Genomic DNA, 18,461 nt, shown 5'->3' on the forward strand with positions numbered 1-18,461 from the left:
CCGCCGCATCGACGGCAGGATACCTCGTTTCGACAAACGGCGCTCACATGTCCGATCTTGTGGCATTTGTGGCACTGAACAGGTCTTGGAACATACATCCGAACTGGGTGCCTCACATAGCCCACTTTAACGTGGGATGGGAGGGATTCAGTTTCAAAGACTAATTTAACACACTTTGAGCGGCCGAATCGATGAACATCCACAATGCGCGCCGAAGATTTGATCAGCGTGCAGAGATCGCTTTCACTTATCTCGGGGTCAACGTCGCTGATTACACCTGCAGTAGTCTTTTTCCCATGTGCAAGGAAGGAACGGACCGGCATGTTGCCTAGCGCACCAATTCTTTTCAGCTTGTCCACTGTAGCCTGGGATTTGACATCCACGGTCAGGACATTCTTCCAGGGATTAATTCTGACTTCGTCAACTTCACCGGGAACCAGCTGGTCGAAAAACTGCGTCAGGTGCTGTCTGTTTATCACATTCAGATTCGCCGTTGCCGTTGTTGGTACGAAGGCCACGGAGAAGATCCCTTGCTTTTCAGCGTTCTTCTTTGGTGTCTCACTCATTACTGATGTTCGGCGCAGCTTTCTTTTCAGGCGGCGCGACTGGACAGGCGTGTAGCTGTTGTCGGAATCCATCTCTGTCACGGTGGAGTCATCTGCCGAGTCTGGAAGTTCCACGTCCGCGACGTCAAGGTGACCCGTCGAGTACGCTGTAGCCTGTTCGATGGTGGCGGGTGGGCGCAGGGGTCGTGCGCCCGCCATCCCGAAGGATGTCGAGATCACAAATAGCTCACAGCGATATAAAATCCAGAAAAATGGAAGAGCGCTAGCTTCAGACGTTCGGAAACCTCCACTTCTTCTTCTTCCTCGTACAAATGTAAAGTCTGTCCAGGGGGAAGGAGAACACTCCGGTGCTCGGTGTTAGCAGACAAGGAGCAAACTCCAAGGCCATGCTTGATCATCCTCTTCGAAGATCAGAAGGTGTCACGCTGTGTGTACCTATATCCGTTTGCGCTAACTTCCGTCTCATACAAGACGAAACATTACGTATATCACGCGTGCGGCCGCATGGGACACCGAGAGGGCACCTTCCGGATCCGACAAATAAAGTGTCGTGGGTGCGGCATGGAAAAACCGAAAGAAGGTCACCTGCGCAAACAGAGGGGCCAGCTATGCGGAAAGAATCACCCCCTCGGCGACAAGCCATGTCGGGAAATATAAGAACCCCTTACATTACCAAAAATGAGATGGTGGAAGGAAAAACTGGATCGACAGGAACAAATGAGAATGGCTGATGCAAGCAAGACTGCAAGCGCGAAAGACGCCAAAGAACCAGAAATGGAGAAGGGGACCCCCGGCTACTAAGGAGGAGATCGAAATCCAAAAAGTAAGGACTGCCCCCAGTTTACAGCCAAAGAGGGAGATTTCCCAAGGCTGCAGAAAGGAAAAGGAGCCATCGCAAACACTAGGCGACGCCGCTCGAGCTCCGGTACCAGGGTTCCATGCAGCTCTGGAAGAAGGCGCTCCAATTCGATGATCTTGGCAGTCTTCGACGGGCAACAGCTCCGGGTACTTTATATGGGACCTCAAGACGTCATCGGGCCCACCTGCACGCAGACGCAGTCCGAGCGGAAATTAACAAAATGGTGAGCTTCACAGTTAGTACCCTATTTACAGTTAGTACCCAAGTAAATAGGGAGGCAGACGAGAGAGTAAAAAAACTAGAAAAAGAGACTCGAGAACTCAAGACCACGCTAAACACACTCACCACAGAGATTCAAAATTTAAGAATGGGAAGGAGTACGCCTCCTCTTCCACCAGGGGACCAACTGGTACACCCAAAACAGGTGCAGAAACAGACGCCCTCCTCCCCCCCCCCCCCCCCACCCCCTACAAAGGTCGTAGTCGCGCGCTCAAAGCCGAGGGATGATGAGGAGGAGAAAATGATTATTGAAATAATCAGGCCGCCCCAGAAAAAACGTACAGGGGACGAAACCGACCCGCTGTTGGCATTAGAAAGGAGACTGGGCGCTAAATATGAGGCGATATTTGAAAAATTCGAGACCCTCCTCACCCAATTATTGGGTGTGGTAAACCAAATGCAGACGCAATTTACCGCGATGCAGAATGCCTTCGCCGAGAGGTTAACTACTCCGTAGTGGAGGGCTACGGAGTAATTTGGACCACCTGGGGATCTTTAATGTGCGCTGACATCGCACAGCACACGGACGCCTCTTCGTTTCGCCTCCATCGAAACGCAGCCGCCGAGGTCGGGATCGAGCCCGGGTACTCCGGCACAGTAGTCGGGCGTCTTACCACTGCACCATCCCGGCGGGGCCAGTTCAACTGCGACACCAAAGAGTATTTCCTTTTACGGCGCCTGTCCATTTTGTTGTGATTTGATATAATGTATATAATATAAACTATATTATATACATTATATCAAATCACAACAAAATGGACAGGCGCCGTAAAAGGAAATACTCTCTGGTGTCGCAGTTGAACTGGCCCCGCCGGGATGGTGCAGTGGTAAGACGCCCGACTACTGTGCCGGAGTACCCGGGCTCGATCCCGACCTCGGCGGCTGCGTTTCGATGGAGGCGAAACGAAGAGGCGTCCGTGTGCTGTGCGATGTCAGCGCACATTAAAGATCCCCAGGTGGTCCAAATTACTCCGTAGCCCTCCACTACGGCTCCTCTTTCTCTCTATCCACTTTCTCTCCCACCTTCCTCCCTTCCCTTACGGCGCGGTTCAGGTGTCCACAGCTACAAGTGCGACAGATACTGCGCCTTTCCTTTCCTGTGAACCAATCAACCAATCGCACTTGAACTGCCGCGGCTTCCAACGAAAGTGAGCGCTCGTGCAACAGCACTTAGAACAGATGGAAGAAAAACCTTCAGCTATAGCCCTTCAGGAAACTAGAAAAGGTCAATTCAGATCGGGATATCAGGCGTTCTACAGTGACCGGGGGAAAAAACTCCGCATCTCCATGCTTGTTAAAAAGAACTAATCGGTAGCAGAGCATAAGGTCGCGTGACATCGAAGCTGTATTAACAGAAATTATCACTGGTCGCAAGGAAGAGCACAGTCTCTTCCTCTTAAACGTGTACAGCACAACCAGCAGAGAATGGTATGTTTCCAAGCCTTCTTTCGTCAAGCGATCAAAACGGCAGGAAACAATCCTCTCATAAAAGTAGGAAATTTCAATTCCGCCCACCAAGAATGAGGCTACAGTAGACATGACCCCAAGGGTAGACAACTATGGGAGGACATGCATGAGCTGGGTTTCTGTTCGTCCACGATTGGAAACAGCATCTGTGCTCACATCACCCCGGACCTTACTCTTGGGAAAAACACTGGAGGCGTGGTCTGGAAAAACACATCTCAAAATTTCGACTGCGACCCCATTGTTCTGGCGCTCACCCTCGGCAAGGGCGTCAAAACACGTCGCTTCAGAAAGCCCAAAATCACCAATTTGAAGAGGTTCAGGCAAATTAGGAAAAACAGCGAATCGGAAGACGAAATCCAAAACATACCCAAATGGACGGAGACACTCAAGAGACACGTCGAGAAAGCAGCCGCAAACTCTACGAGAGGACGATGCGCCGGTGATGGTTGACAGCAAACTCCTTCATATGTGGGAAGCGAAATGTGGCATGGAGAGACGTCTCCGGTCGCAAAGCTGGAACAGGAAACTTAGGCGAAGAATAGCAAGATATAACAAACAGATTGAAGATTACGCAGTAAAGCTTTGAGAACAAAACTGGTGTAGTAGGTGCGACAGAATGGAAGGGAGCATGAGCCTTGCCAATACGTGGAGCCTACTCAGACACCACTTGATCCTGACAATTCAAACACCCAATCGGGCATAAGACTGACGAAGGCCAGACACGCGTTCGAGGGCACGGACGAGGACTCATGGCGAAACTAATTAACATGCACGTAGGCTACACGCAAACCTTCTCCCTGCCGGATGACGAAGGGCCCTCAAACGAGGCCCTAAACGTGGCAATCACGGAGGCGGAGGTCCGCGCGGAAATATTAGGCCTAAAAACAAAATCGGCTCCCGGCCGCGACAGATTTCCAAACAAGGTTCTCCGAAATTTGGACGATAACTCCATCCGCACGCTCACGACATACATGCCGTTATATGGGACAGAGGCCGCCTCCTCCAACAGTGGAAGACAGCAAACGTAATTTTGATACCGAAACCAGGCAAACCTCCGAAACTAGAAAACGTGCGATTAATCTAACATCATTGATGGAGCGTTTAGTCCAAAAGCGACTAACGCGGTTCATGGAGCTTAACGACCTGAGGCCGCACGAAACTGTCAGCTTCTGGCTTGGCCTGTGCAAACTAGGCCTAACCAGGGACCCACCGAAACCAGGGTTGCGAGCGTACTACTATGTATAGACCTGACAAACGCCTTCCATAAAGTAAAACACGTGACGATCCTTTCTGGCCTCCAAGAATTAGGGGTCGGAATGAAGACGTGCGACTACGTAAAAGACTTCCTGCCGAGTAGAACGATAAAGATGAAGTTTCAGGACATTGAATCATCTGCCGTCAAACTAGGAAGCAGGGGCATGCCGCAGGATTCGGTTCTCTCCCCGTTCCTTTTTAATGTCGCTATTCGAAACCTCCTGGAAGAACTGAAGAAGGTGGAAAACTTGACATTCAGCATGTACATGGACGAAGCCGAATTTCCGGACACCAAGTCGACGTGTGCAACATCCGAGATCACACAATTGCCCCCGCTATAGTGTACTAGAATAGCCCCCGCTGTGGGGCGTTCAATCCCCAAAATGTCCCCCATTCCCAGCTGCGTTCTTTGTGGAGGTCCGCATATGACTAAAAGGACAATGTAAAGAACGAGGCCGTAAACTAACATCCCCCTGGAACACGATCTCTCCGCCGTCGACGCCGCGGCAGTCCTGCTGCGATCAGCCGGAAAGCAAATACAGCAGGTGGAAATCCATAAATGCTAATTCAAGTTCTAGATGCCGGCAAGAAAGCTGCAAAAACTCGCAACTCAGCTGGGCCGACCGCGTTTCCGGCAACGCCACCCGCCATCTCCAGCCAGCCCAGTTCTTCCTAGATCCCAGAGAGTCTGGGCCTTGCGGGACGAGGTAAGCCACCTCTCCTCCCTCCTGATTACCCTTTCCATACCCTCTCAATCCAACCGACCCCTCGTTGACCCTAGAATTTTCCAGCCTCCTATAAAGAAGCAACGCACCTCACACCCACTCTCAGATCCACAGAAATCGACGCTAGATTTGCTGCAATGGAGGCCAAATTCGACCACACACTTAAATTAGATGCCCATCTCGAAGATATTATACCAGGCCCAATTCCAAAGACTCACAAGGCGGCAGTGGGCGAAATTGGAAACAATAGGTAGAAACACAATGCGCACTATCACGGCCTTACCAAAACTTACCCCTATCCCTATTCTCCAAGATTTTGCACAGATAAATACGTTGACAGAATTAATTGAACAATGGGAGGCAACAAGGGATATGAAGCGAAAGTACGTTACGTCCATAGCATCCTTGTACAACGAAGTGGCAGTTCAAACACCCCCAATGGCTGACCCCCCTTCGTGGGAATTCAAGACTATTACGACAAACAAGACCACTCGGCTTCGTCGCAAAGAAAAGCTGGCATTTCGACCTCTGGTTGATGCACTTCCAGGTGCCTGAATTGCATATACGGACGCATCAATTATAGAAAATGGCGGTAGAACAGCTGCTACTAGTCCAACACACAGCGAACTAAAGCTACATAAAGAATGCATTTCAGAATACCCGGACCCGCTTGCGATGGAACTCTATGCAATCCGCGATGCTATGGAGGCCATAAATAAAATAGATTCCATAACAGAAGCCTACATCTATACAGACTCCTTAGCCGCCATAAAATAACAGAAGATAGTGACGAAGACGCTATGTGTTACCCAGCAAATCCACGCACTCAATAAAAAAAACAAAGATAAGTACCCAGATTCACTAGACACAAGGCGATACTGAGAACGCTAAGCAGAGAAAAGTTGACCACCTCACACACGAAATTCCAAACACTAATGCGCTCCCCACCAGGCTCCCTTTCGATGCCCGCTCCGCTGTTCCCATCTTAGCATCCTCTTTAAGGAAACGTACACGTGCCCTCATTCCCCCGTGCGCATTCCCACTCCCTCGTAACTTAACGAGATTGGAGGAGGTTTCTCTTAGAAGGATAAGAGCTGGGCTGGCCCTTACCCCGTCGGTAAAATGCCGATGGAAACCGCAAGCAGACATCGGACCAATCACATGCCCGAAGTGTTCCACACCGGCTGCAGAAGTGGATGCTCGCCACCTGCTATGGACTTGTGCAGGGACAAAGGCATCAAGGACACATATTCTAGCGAAGTGGAACTATCACAACAAGGCAAGAGGACTTTTCTAAATGGCTCACCGACAACGCTAAGAGCGGGAGTCTGCTCCGGTTCCTCACGGAAAACCATTTACATGAGTTTATATAATATGCCTTATGACAAGCTTGCGCACAAAAACAAGAAACTTCAATCATCTTGCTGCCCCCCTTACCAATGCGCTAGAGCAGCGCATGGACGCGATGCTAAAAAAATGGTAGACGTAATGACAAATCATTTCACAAAACTTCTAACCTCCCAATCCCTACATCCTCTCTGCGCAAGCGCAGCCGACCTTTCTCCCTGAAGGCCATAAGCCAGTAGACACCTGTCTCCCTCCCCTCCTTTATGCCCCTACACTCCAGTATGGCGGGACGGACCGCTGATTCCCTCCCCATCTTAAGTTGGAGTTGCGCTGGCTTCTGGGGCAAGCGAGCACCTCTGCAACTTCTAGCTACCATCACTCGCACCCCTAACATACTTCTACAAGAGACTGCATACCAGGCAACACTTCTAGGCTACATACACATCAACACACTCTGACAGCACCAACACAAAAGGGGCGTCCACGTTTATCCATCGCAGTATCATGTACAAAACGCACCACACCACGTCGGAGACGCCATGCGTGATCACAGAATTATACATCACACACAAACTCGCCCATAAATGTTCATAGCAACCAAATACCACCCTCTTGCTGATGGCCTTGTTAGAAACACTTCTAGAGCTGCATCAGCTAGAAGGGAGACATCCGCTGCTAATCGGTGGAGACTTAACAGTCAGCATGCTGATTGGGGATACGCAACAACCACACATGAAGTTGCAGGCTTTGGCTGCTGCTGCAGAACCTCCCTCCAACTCACTGTACACAGCACGTTTCATACTCCCACGCTGATTGGCAACAGTCATGAACACTAGTGCAGACCTGACGCTGAACCGCTATCTGTGAGGTGTTATCTCGAACAGAACCCAACATGCACTAGGCACTGATTACTACATTATACAAATCACTGTCCCGTACAAACCTCCTTGTCGCACTTACACAACTGTCAAACTCATTAACTGGGATGCCTTTCGCTCTGTGTGAACCGCCAATTCAGGCACTCCCATCATAGACATCAACGCTTGGGTGCAATCACTTATGTATGACGTCCCCCCGACACGCGACAAATAGAAACTACCATCGAAACCCCTACCCTTTACTCACGCCTAGCTTACTTCAAGGAGACTTGTCACAGCGTACTGGGACGCTGACAAAACAATAAACACAACAGACGATATAAAAAGTGACTGTCCACGCTGCTGGCACAAAAAGAACAATGTTTTGAGGAGCTCTGTCGATCTGATTAGGAACAGGTATATGATAGCATCGCCTGAAAACTGTTTACCAAACACGCATGGCAGCTTCTCTGACATCTCACTGGCCCTACACGCACCACATCAAAAACACACCACGTGACACACCTCATGCATAAACATATTGAAGATTCCGACGCCCTCCTAGACGCACTTCAAAACACACACCTCTCCGGGAACCCCCACACATATACGCCCATATATACAGTACAGCTCAATTCGGCAGTGGACAGACTTCACGGAGAAGGAACTCAAAGCAGCACTCCTTAGTCATCGAACAAACTCAGCACCTGGTCTAGACCAAATCACAGACACTATGCTCCACAATCTGCAAGACCAATCGATCACCAAGATTGTGGCATACTTCAGCCAGTGCTGCAGGGAGGGTGTCCTCCCGGGGTCCTGGCGTCATGCGAAGGTTATATTTATACCTAAACCCAAAAACCAATTTGCACTCCAAAACAGTCGTCAGATTTCGCTAATCTCATGCCTCGGGAAGCTCTTCGAGAATGTTGTGTTAACGAGACTCAATGCATATTGCAGACAACAATATATATCCGCACAGCACGGTGGGATTCCGACCCCATCTATCCGCAGAGGAGGCCGCACAGGAGGGTGGCTGTTCCTGGCCCTACGGGGCTGGGACGGTAGTTCAACGCCGCTTTCGGCGGGGGCTAGCCAGCCACCGAATTTTGATCTGTTGAAGCCGTGGCGTGGGGATAGCGCCACCAAGCGGATCCACGGCTTCTTCACGGGCTCCGTTCTTTCAGCCCCTACCACTTGACAGACTCCGTCTGCTTGGAGCCTCGCATCAAACGATCCCTAACGTTCCAAGGAACCTGGTGATACCATCTTTACCAAGGTCAGGCCTTCCACCATCTAGCCAGGACTTCTAATAGGATTGAAGTGGCGCCACGCAACGCTAAGCCTACAGGAACGCAGACTGCCGGCATGCCTGACCGCACCCTGCATCAGCCGCAGGGGGCTGCTGCACCCGCCTCATCGCCGGCGAACCTCACCTATGCATCCCAGACGCGTGCCCCCGAGCCCGCGTCTCAAGGCACGCCTGACCGTCCTCTCCGCATCCCGTACACTGCACCAGCCGCATCACCGCCGACCCTCGTCCATACATCTCAGACGCGCACCCCCGAGCCCGCGTCTCAAGTGCCTCCGCCGCCGCCTTGGCCCGCCAGCTCCGTCGTCTGCTTCAGACTCGCCTCCTCTCCATGAGGTGACGGCAGGCGCCTCTTCTGACCTGCTGGATCTTACGGCTGCTGCACTCCACCCGACCATGGACTTCACTCCATCCCCGGACGACGGCTGGGAAACGGTCGGTGCCACTCGCAAGGCCGCGAAACCTGCCAGATCTCGCCTGGACGTAATATCGGTCGGGCTCCAGCTCCCGCCTGGCACCCTATCTCCCCGCACTCGGCCCTACGAACTACTTAAAACAATAATCGATGCTGCCAACTTCTCTGAACGCTCCTGTAACGACCTCACCCTCGAGACCAAGCCAGTGCTGAACCTGGTCTTTCTGAAAACGCACTCTGACCTCACTGCCAACCTTCTGTTGCATATCATCCACATCAACCTCTCCAGTAAGCTCGTGAAAGTCCGTCCCTATCCTGTCAAACCTCCTCTTTCTTGCCTCGGTGTCATACATGGTGTCGAACGCGGCCTTTCGACCGCCGATATCCTGAGGGACCTAGCGACATACACAGCTGATATCAACCGCGCGCATGATGGGGTCCACCGAAACAGTACTAATATCATGTGCTGGTACTGTCATCCCCCGCACTGTTTACTTTCGTCGAGCAGCATTTCGATGCCGCCCTCACAAACACCGCGTTCCTGCATGTACGTGCTGTCTCGAGATTGGCCACCGCGCACATCAGTGCTCTAGTGTCACCGTTAACTGCCCCAAGTGCACTTCACCCATCTCCCCGCCGCCCTCTGTCCACGAGTGCACGCAGCTCTGGTGCTAGTATGGCCAGACAAACGAGCATGCTACTTTCGCCCATATTTGCCCCTACTATAAGCAGAAAAACAAGGAGTGTGCCAAGAACGCCTACCAACAACGTGTCAACCTTCGCCAGGCCACTCAGCCGGCTCCTCCGCAGCCCCCTGTAAACGACGCCTATCCTCCTTTTGCAGAGCATGCGTTCTATTCCCTTCCCGGTTCCTACGCAGCAGTAACACAGGCACCTTCACAACTTCAGCCCGGGTGCTCTCCATCTCGTCAATGTCCTACGCGTGCGATTCCCAAGCCTCGTTACTCTCTCCAATCATCTCCACAGTCACTCGTTTCCCACTTGCCTCCTCCTCCGTCCTTTATTGAAGAACGCTTTCATACCCTCGAGCTCCATATGGCTAGTTTGGAAGTGGCCATTCGCCCCCTGAAACAAAATCTCAGCAGATGCTCTTGAGGCTCGCATGTATCATCTACTCACTGGAATAGATTCCAAATTCTCAAACATAGAGAATGTCGTCGCTGACTGTCACAAATACCAGTCTGACTTTGAGCGCCGCCTCCAACAGCATGAGGAAGCTATCACCCAAATTGATGCCAAATTCAATAGCCTCAATACTCACGTCGGTGTTCAGTTCGAACGCATCCTTAATTTTATCTCCACCTTTCAGACTTCATTGCAAGCCATCACGGATTCTCTTCCACCTCCCCCAAAGAAGCGCGATGGCACGCCACAGCGCAATCAAATCAAGATGTCAACATGGAGAACCTCAATATAATTCAATGGAACTGTCGCAATCTCAATACTAACCGCACTCCATTACACCAGTATCTTCTTACTCTCCCCTCTCTACCCCACTTCCTTCTCCAGGAAACTCGCTGCTCCCGTCCCTGGCTACCGGGTATTTCACTCTATAGCTACTAACCCCCTCTCTCCTATCTACGTTCGCCGTGACCTCTCGGTAGCAGCTCTTGAAATTCCTTTATCGCTCCAATCCTACCTAGTGGGCACCCTCTACTATCTTCCTCAGGCTCACCTCAACCTGGGACTGTTGTCCTTCTACAACCTCCCTCACTCACGCCACACATTTCACGGCCCTAAGTAAATTTCTTAACACATTGCCCTCTCATACGGCTATACTTCTCTGCGGCGATTTTAATGCCCGCACACACTATGGGGTTATCCGCAGACCTTTCGTGCTGGCCGCCTACTCCACTCTATGGCCCAAAAAGCTCACCTCACTCTCCTCAACACCCCCGGAGTACCCACTAGGGCGGGCACCTATTCCCAACGCCACACCACCCCTGACCTCACTTACTGTGCTCGTTCTATATAACCTCAGTAGTCAGCCACTGCCGATACCCTTCCTAGTGATCAATATATTATTTTCATCTCCGTCTCTCTTCGAATACCCACTCGCAAGCAGCGCATTCGACATACTGACTGGCAGGCCTTTCGCTGTCTTCTCTCCTCTACCTCATTCACGTCCTATGAAGAGTGGACTAATGCCCTTCTCCAAGCGGCTTCATCCTCTACTCGCACGGAGACCGCTGCATATCCCACTTCTGACCCCGATCCCCATCTCATCAGGCTATGGAAGCGTCGCAAAAAGCTTATCCGAACCGCCAGACCGCAACCCCGCAACATCCAACTGCAGACCACGCTTTCAAAGTTACGAGACGATATCGTGACATATTGTGCTACGCTTGAGGATTCTCGTTGGAATACCCTATGCAACAATCTTGACACGGCGCTCCATAAAAGATCAACCTGGACTCTTTTTCGAACCCTCCTTGGTGCCAATCCTGCCCCTGCCCCGACTCTTGCCAAAGCCCTAGCCACAAAGTCTCCCGATGAGGTTTTCGAAACCCTTGATGACCTTTATCTCCCACCCCCTTTGTCCCCCTGTTACCCTGAATACACAGGCTGTGCAAGCAATGACCTCGACGCCTCTTTTACTTTGCGCGAGTTTGAAGCTGCACTTCTTGCTAACGCCACTCGGTAGGCTCCCGGTGACGATGGAATCACTTACTCCGCTCTTCGCAATCTTCCCGATAACGCAAAAGAGCACCTTCTGAACCTTTATAACACCGCCTGGGAAGAAGGCTCTCTGCCATCGTCCTGGACTTCCTCACTTATTTCTCTCATTCCTAAACCTGGTAAGCCTCCAGCCCTTTCAAATCTCCGGCCCATTTCTCTGACCTCCTGTGTCGGCAAGACGATGGAAAGAATGGCGCTCACTAGGCTTAATAGGAATTTGGAGGTTTCAAACTCGCTCCCTTATACCCTCATTGGTTTTCGTTCCCGCGTATCTGCACAGGACCTTTTCCTTATACTCCAGCATACTTTCTTAGCTTGTGGTAGCTCTCAGCTTCACGCCCTGGTCACAGTCGATTTCCGCAAGGCATTCGATTGCGTCTCCCATGACGATATTCTTACCTGCCTTTCCAGCACCGGCTGCGGCTCCCGAGTGTATAACAACATTCGAGCTTTTCTTTCTAATCGCAAGGCCCGTTTACGAGCATTGAACTTCACTTCTACACCCCACCGTCTCACCCGGGGTACCCCGCAGGGTGCCGTTCTTTCACCAACCCTTTTTAATATCGCCATGGCTCCTCTCGCGGTTCAGTTATCGTCTATTCCCGATCTTCAGCATTTTTTTACGCCGACGACATCACTCTGTGGTGCTCGCGAGGATCTCCTGGTCACGTTCAAGACACCATTCAGCAGGGATTAGATATCATTTCTTGCTTTCTTGACCATACAGGCCTATCTACCGCGCCCGATAAGTCACAACTCCTACTTCTGACTCAATGAGCTCACAGCTCACTGATATCCCTTACCTTTGGGCGGCTCCCCAATCCCCAAAGTATCTCACTGCCGCGTTCTTGGCATGCCGCCAAAAATGTCCGGGCTCTCCATGCGGCTGTTGCTACCTGTCAGACCGTCACCCATTTACTTCGCCGAGTTGTGAGACGGTCCTCTGGCCTGAGGGAAGCTCACGCCTGTCGACTGGCTCAGACGCTGGCTCTTAACAGATTCCTTTACTTTATACCATATCTTTCATTCACCCAGGGCCAGCTAGACACACTTGCAACAGCTCTTCACGGCCTTTATAAAGCTGCTCTTTGTCTTCCCATAACAACTTCCACCGATAAGCTTTATGCCACCGGTCTTTTTAATCCTCTTCGCAGTCTCCTTTCCCTTCACCGTGACCGATAGATAGCTCTCCTCTCCGGCACAGTTCATGGACGCTGGCTTCTAAACCAGGCTACCATTTCTCCCATCCAGTCAGTCCCTCTGCCAACTCCTTCCCCTCCAGAGGCCACAAACCTCCGTATACTTCCTGTTCCAGCCAATATGTCGCCGGTCCTGCATGCTGGCTGCCAACATGCTGCTGCCTCTCATCATAGTCGCCCTTCAATACCCATGGAGTCGCTTACACGGATGCCTCTTATGTGGCTCCTCGCGGGTCCGGAAGCCAGGTCCTCTTTCATCCTCGTCTATCTACGCCTGTCACACACACTAGCGGCCCTTTTCTCCACCCTCCGGATATTATCTCGCTTGAGGTCCTCTCCATCATTCATGCAATTCAGTTTCCATTCTCTCCCACCCGTGCCTCAGTATAATATATACACTGACTCCCAGGCTGCTATCCGTGCCATTCAGTCTAAAAGTCTAACACATCATCTGTCCACGGAGCTCGAGGTTGCACTCGTTGCGCTGCAGCCCTGCCCCGTCTTCCTCCGCTGGGTCCCTGGACACTCGGGGATTGACGGCAATGAGCTGGCGAACCAGCTCGCCCGTGAAACTCGTAACCGGGCACCATATATCCCCTGGCCAAGATCCTTGGAGGGCGGGTCGAGAGTGTCTCTTCGCGCCACCATCAGTGAATACTACAATACTGCTCGCTTAGACCGCAAGCTCTACCCCGACCCTCATCCTAATCTTTCCGTTCGGGAGGCTCATATCCTTCGGCAAATACAGTTGAACACACTCATAACCCCTGCGCGGCTATATCTCTACAAATTCCGTCGCGATCCATCATGCCCCAACTGCCCTTCCCCTTATGCCAACCTTTCACACTGCCTATTTTCATGTCCGGTTGCATTGCAATCGGGATTCTTTCCCACCTCTTCCCATACTATTTGGACCTGGGTGGACTGGCTTGGTGCTGAGGGTGAAGAAGAACAGCGCCTGCTCGTCTAGCAGGCCATCGATGTATTAGGCGCCTAAGTGTTGCGCCTCAATAAAGTCTTGTACTACTACTTTATTTGTTGCAGGCCGTCAATGCACCCGCCACCGCTTAGGGGGTGGACGGCGGCTGTTGGGGCGCGCGTCTCTCCCTCGTCTTTTTCTTTCTTCTCTATTTTCTCTCTTCTGTCCCCAAGAGGCAGCGGGCCCCGCCGGGGTGGTGCAGTGGTAAGACGCCCGACTACTGTGCCGGAGTACCCGGGTTCGAACCCGACCTCGGCGGCTGCGTTTCGATGGAGGCGAAACGAAGAGGCGTCCGTGTGCTGTGCGATGTCAGCGCACGTTAAAGATCCCCAGGTGGTCGAAATTACTCCGTAGCCCTCCACTACGGCTCCTCTTTCTCTCTTTCCACTTTCACTCCCACCTTCCTCCCTTCCCTTACGGCGCGGTTGCGGTGTCCACAGAAAGCAAGTGAGACAGTTACCGCGCCTTTCCCTTCCTATAAAAAAAAAATCAGTTAAAAAAAAAAATCAGAGGCAGCGGAAGTGGCTCAGCTACAGTCAGTATCAGGCCCGTGCATTTTCGTTTCCTTCTTCCTACAGCCACAATAACAAAAACCTGTGCACATTAAATAACGATTGATTATTATTATCATTGTTAATAATAAAATTGTTACGTCTAAATACGAAAGGGGGGTGTTTATTTACAGTGCTATGCAGCGGGACAAGGTGAAGCCTACTAGCCCCCAGAGGACAAAGCTTCTTCCTCTTCTTCTGCCACACCAGTACAATCCTTCCTCGTCGTCAGTAGCGTGACATTCCCCCCTACTCAGCCTAAGCCCTCTGGGCGTGTTCGTGAGTCGTGCGAGGCTGACACGGCTTCAAGCGGGCAACATGACATAGTTCGGTTTTGGCAGATCGACGACCAGATGTTGTCAGGCGGGCTATTGCATAAGTTAAGGGGGGACACCCCTCTTAAAACTTTTTTCCTTATTTATGGGTGGATCTGACTGAAACTTGCACCATTAATGTACTTTTGCATGCTGATTTCAAATATCTGATTAGTTTTCTTGTAGATGAAATAGCTTTCAAAATAATCCCTAATTCATGTTCTTCGTTTGGAGGTGAGTTAATTACTAAACACTTTATGGCATGAGGAGAATAGCCCTGCCAGAGTGATCTAGAAGGATCATAGAGTGCCGCTAGTCATGAATTAACGTGGTAGAAGAATTTGAACCAAAGTTACAATAAGTCAAACTTTTATGAATAAAAGCCCAGGTTGGCACCTAAGATTGATAATTAATTCGGTAAATGTTGCCGCATAATAACTGTACATATTTTTGTCCTACGGCACTGTCGAAGGTTTTCTCTTTCTAACAAGACAAGAATGAGAGCTATAGCACAAATAGACTAAGAGATATCTCTCCTCCAAAATTGCAGCACCCTCAAAATTGCAGTTTTGAGAAAACGAGGAAAAACACTTCACAGCATGTAGGTGTAAATTATGTCAATGATTGATATGTCAACAAGATCAGAAACAGGTGGAAAGTGATCTGAAGCGAAAATTAATGGCCTATGCCAATTTGAGCCAAAGTTACGCTATAGGAAACGCTTGAAAGGAAAATTCCATTTGGGTACCGAAGACAACATAACCTTCTCAGCAAATTTTCTTTTGTCGTCACTGCATTTACCTTGGTTTCATGAGACTCGCAGGATTCCCTTTCTAGAAAAAAAATTTTTAAAGCAATAGCAAGAACAGGACCAGAGATATTGATCTTTAAAAAATGCAACACTACCAAAATTGGGGGATTGTCGGAAGCACTCAAGCCTCACGGCATTTAATCAGGAAGGGCAACCCCAAAGACCTCATGCTATTAATGCACCAGGAGCATAGTCGGGGTGCATGCTGTCGCGGTGTTTTCTTTTTTCTGTTTTAGCAACGCCAAGCGAAGCCGCCCGCTTCTTTGCAGAACGTACGCTACGGTGCAAGTCCTTTTCTTCAGCTCTCCTGGACCCAGTTGCTGTCACATTTGTACTGCATTCTTGCAGAATTGCTGCTGCTGTATGCTTGCAGCCGGCATTGAAGCGCAGCACAGCTTCTGCTGTGGCTGCTTCCACAGCAAACAGTGATGAGTGCCGCTCTTTGTGGATCAAGGTCCAGATGACCGAGTGGAAGCTTTCGTTCGAGTTCTGGGTCTTCCCCCGAATGCACCTCTGCAGCAGGCTGTTCTCTGATAAACGACTATAAACAGGCAAAAGAGCATCAGCCACATCTCTTGGCAGACTGTAATTGTGCTTTGGTGCAGGCTCCTCTTTTGCCTTTGCAGCGTTGTGGCGGCACCATGACTTCTCACCGGTAGGACACAAACTGTGTTTGGGGCAGTCATCAGTAGATGTGATGTGGTAATATGTCGCCATCACAGCTCGCTGCATGGCATCCACATCACCTACATTTGATCGAAGCGCTCGGCCATAATATATTGACAGCTTGTCAACTAGATCAGCTGTCAGCCTTCCTCTGCCGCCAAGACTTTGCTTCCCTGCACCCTTGTGTCTCTGCAAGAGGTTGCGCAAAGCTGCTCCCATACGCTTGTGCACGTGATTTATGCAGTCCTCTTTGACTATTTCAATGTAGCCATAGATTGCAGCATCTTTAAGAGCACTGAACGTGCGACTGTCCCCATCGCATAGCATGGTTGTGTAGCGCATGTTGTGGCGCTGCAGAGGTCTTTCAAACAGAATTTTGCCAGCCTCTACTTCCATTTGACCAGCCTTGGAGTTGGTGTTTTTTTGGCACTGGTGGCGTGATTTCCAAAGTTCGTAGCCGTCAGTGTTTGGCTTGGGACCAATTTCGCAGCCCAGACAAAAGTTTGACAACACCACATAATCAAGCACGTAACCAGTGAAGAGTTCCACCACGGCACCGACGCCTATATGTGATGAGTGTCCGCGCGTCATCCATGTGCCGTCGTAGCACACGGCAATGTTCCCCCTATGCCCAAAACACAAGTCATCGTAGACCTTCGCCACTGCCTGCGCGGCTTGTGCCATAGCGGTCGTGGCGGCTCGGGTAGCAGCGGGTTGCAGTGTGTTCTTCAGATGCCGTTGAAACGTCTTGTGCATCCCGCGCCGCGACAACCCCATCGCCGAAAAGATATCGTTCATTGCTGTCTGGCCGTTACCGGTCGACAGCATTGCTCGACTAGCCAGAATATTCAGCTCAAAAGGATAGCACCTTTTCTCGCCGTCAACCCTCCGCGAGTTCCACTCGGCCGCAATCTCACCGCAGTTGTCGCACAGCACGATCAGTTTTACGGCGAGGCCATAGCTCCGGTCGCTGGTAATTAAACGCACGCATCCACGACACGTTGCACCGCACGGCATCCAGAAGGATATTCACAATGCTGAGGTCAATTACCGCATAGGAGGCTGTTCCGTCCGCATCTGACTCTGCGGACGCACCACTTGCATCGGCGAACAGCGCGGTCTTTCGTGCCGTCGCCGGCGTCGATACCAGTCTATCAAGCGTAGCCTGCTCACGGGCACTCACTTGAGTTATGTCACTGTTAGTGACAGGCGCGGTATCAATACGTACACGACTGCAGTCGGCACGAAGAACGGCGCCGTTGTCCAGCGGAATCGGAGAAGCGTCGCCGCCCGCAACGTGATCGTCACACAATCCCGCAGCACTGGCACTTGCTTCTTGCACAGTATGCAACGAAGTCGCATTCTTAACGCGTTTCTTTGGTTGCTTTCGCCCGAACTTGTGCAAAGAGCGGTACTTCTTCGCGCCTGGCATGACTCTCGCGTTGCACTAGCGTGGTCGGCAGAAAGACAAAATGGCGTCACTGGGAGTCCGCATTTCAGGGCTAGCTTGCCGGAACCAACCAAACGACGCCATTTTGATCACGTGCCTTAACCGGCCAATAGTAGCGCGCGCTGCATGCTATCTTTTTGTTTGTTTTTTATGGGGAAGGCGGAGCGCACAGGGTTGCTTTCCGAAAGAAAAAATAAGCCGAAAACGCGCGCTTTCGAACGAGACCAAAATCGCCGCGGTGGAGCGCGTAGTTCTCATGCGCCGGGCGATCGAAATTGGGTGTCGTTTGTCCACAATTTAAAGGGCAGTGGGTGTGGTACTGCATTTTTTAATCGCTATAACTTCATAAATACGCGGGGTATAAGGATGAAAATTTGCGTGCAGATGCGGAATAGTGCGAGGAATACGAAAATGAAAAAATTGAAAATCCGATTTTCAGGCCGATTTTCGGTGCCAAAGAGCCGTGTCCCCCCTTAAATCACTGATGCGTTTGACGGCCAGATATGGGCCATCATAGTGGGCCAAGAGTTCTTGGTGTAGACCACGGCGCCGATTTGAACTCCACAGCCTAGTTAAATTGCCTATAGAGTACGTGACCAGCCGGTGACTGGCATCGTATCGTACTTTAGAACGTTCTTGTGAAGCTCCAGACCATAATCGGGCGATTCTCCGGGCTTCTTCGGCGAGACAGAAGGTCTCAGCCAGGCAGG

The 18,461-nt window shown here is 51.0% G+C and overlaps 1 pseudogene; it reads left to right on the plus strand.

Moving 5' to 3' along the window:
* The first annotated feature begins 9,062 nt into the window (after positions 1 to 9,062).
* LOC146193912 (uncharacterized) lies at positions 9,063 to 13,977 on the plus strand (annotated as a pseudogene).
* The last annotated feature ends 4,484 nt before the right edge of the window (positions 13,978 to 18,461 follow it).

This window comes from Amblyomma maculatum, chromosome 4 (assembly GCF_055883805.1).
Source record: "Amblyomma maculatum isolate TAMU_Amacu chromosome 4, ASM5588380v1, whole genome shotgun sequence".
Taxonomy (NCBI): Eukaryota; Metazoa; Arthropoda; class Arachnida; order Ixodida; family Ixodidae; genus Amblyomma; species Amblyomma maculatum.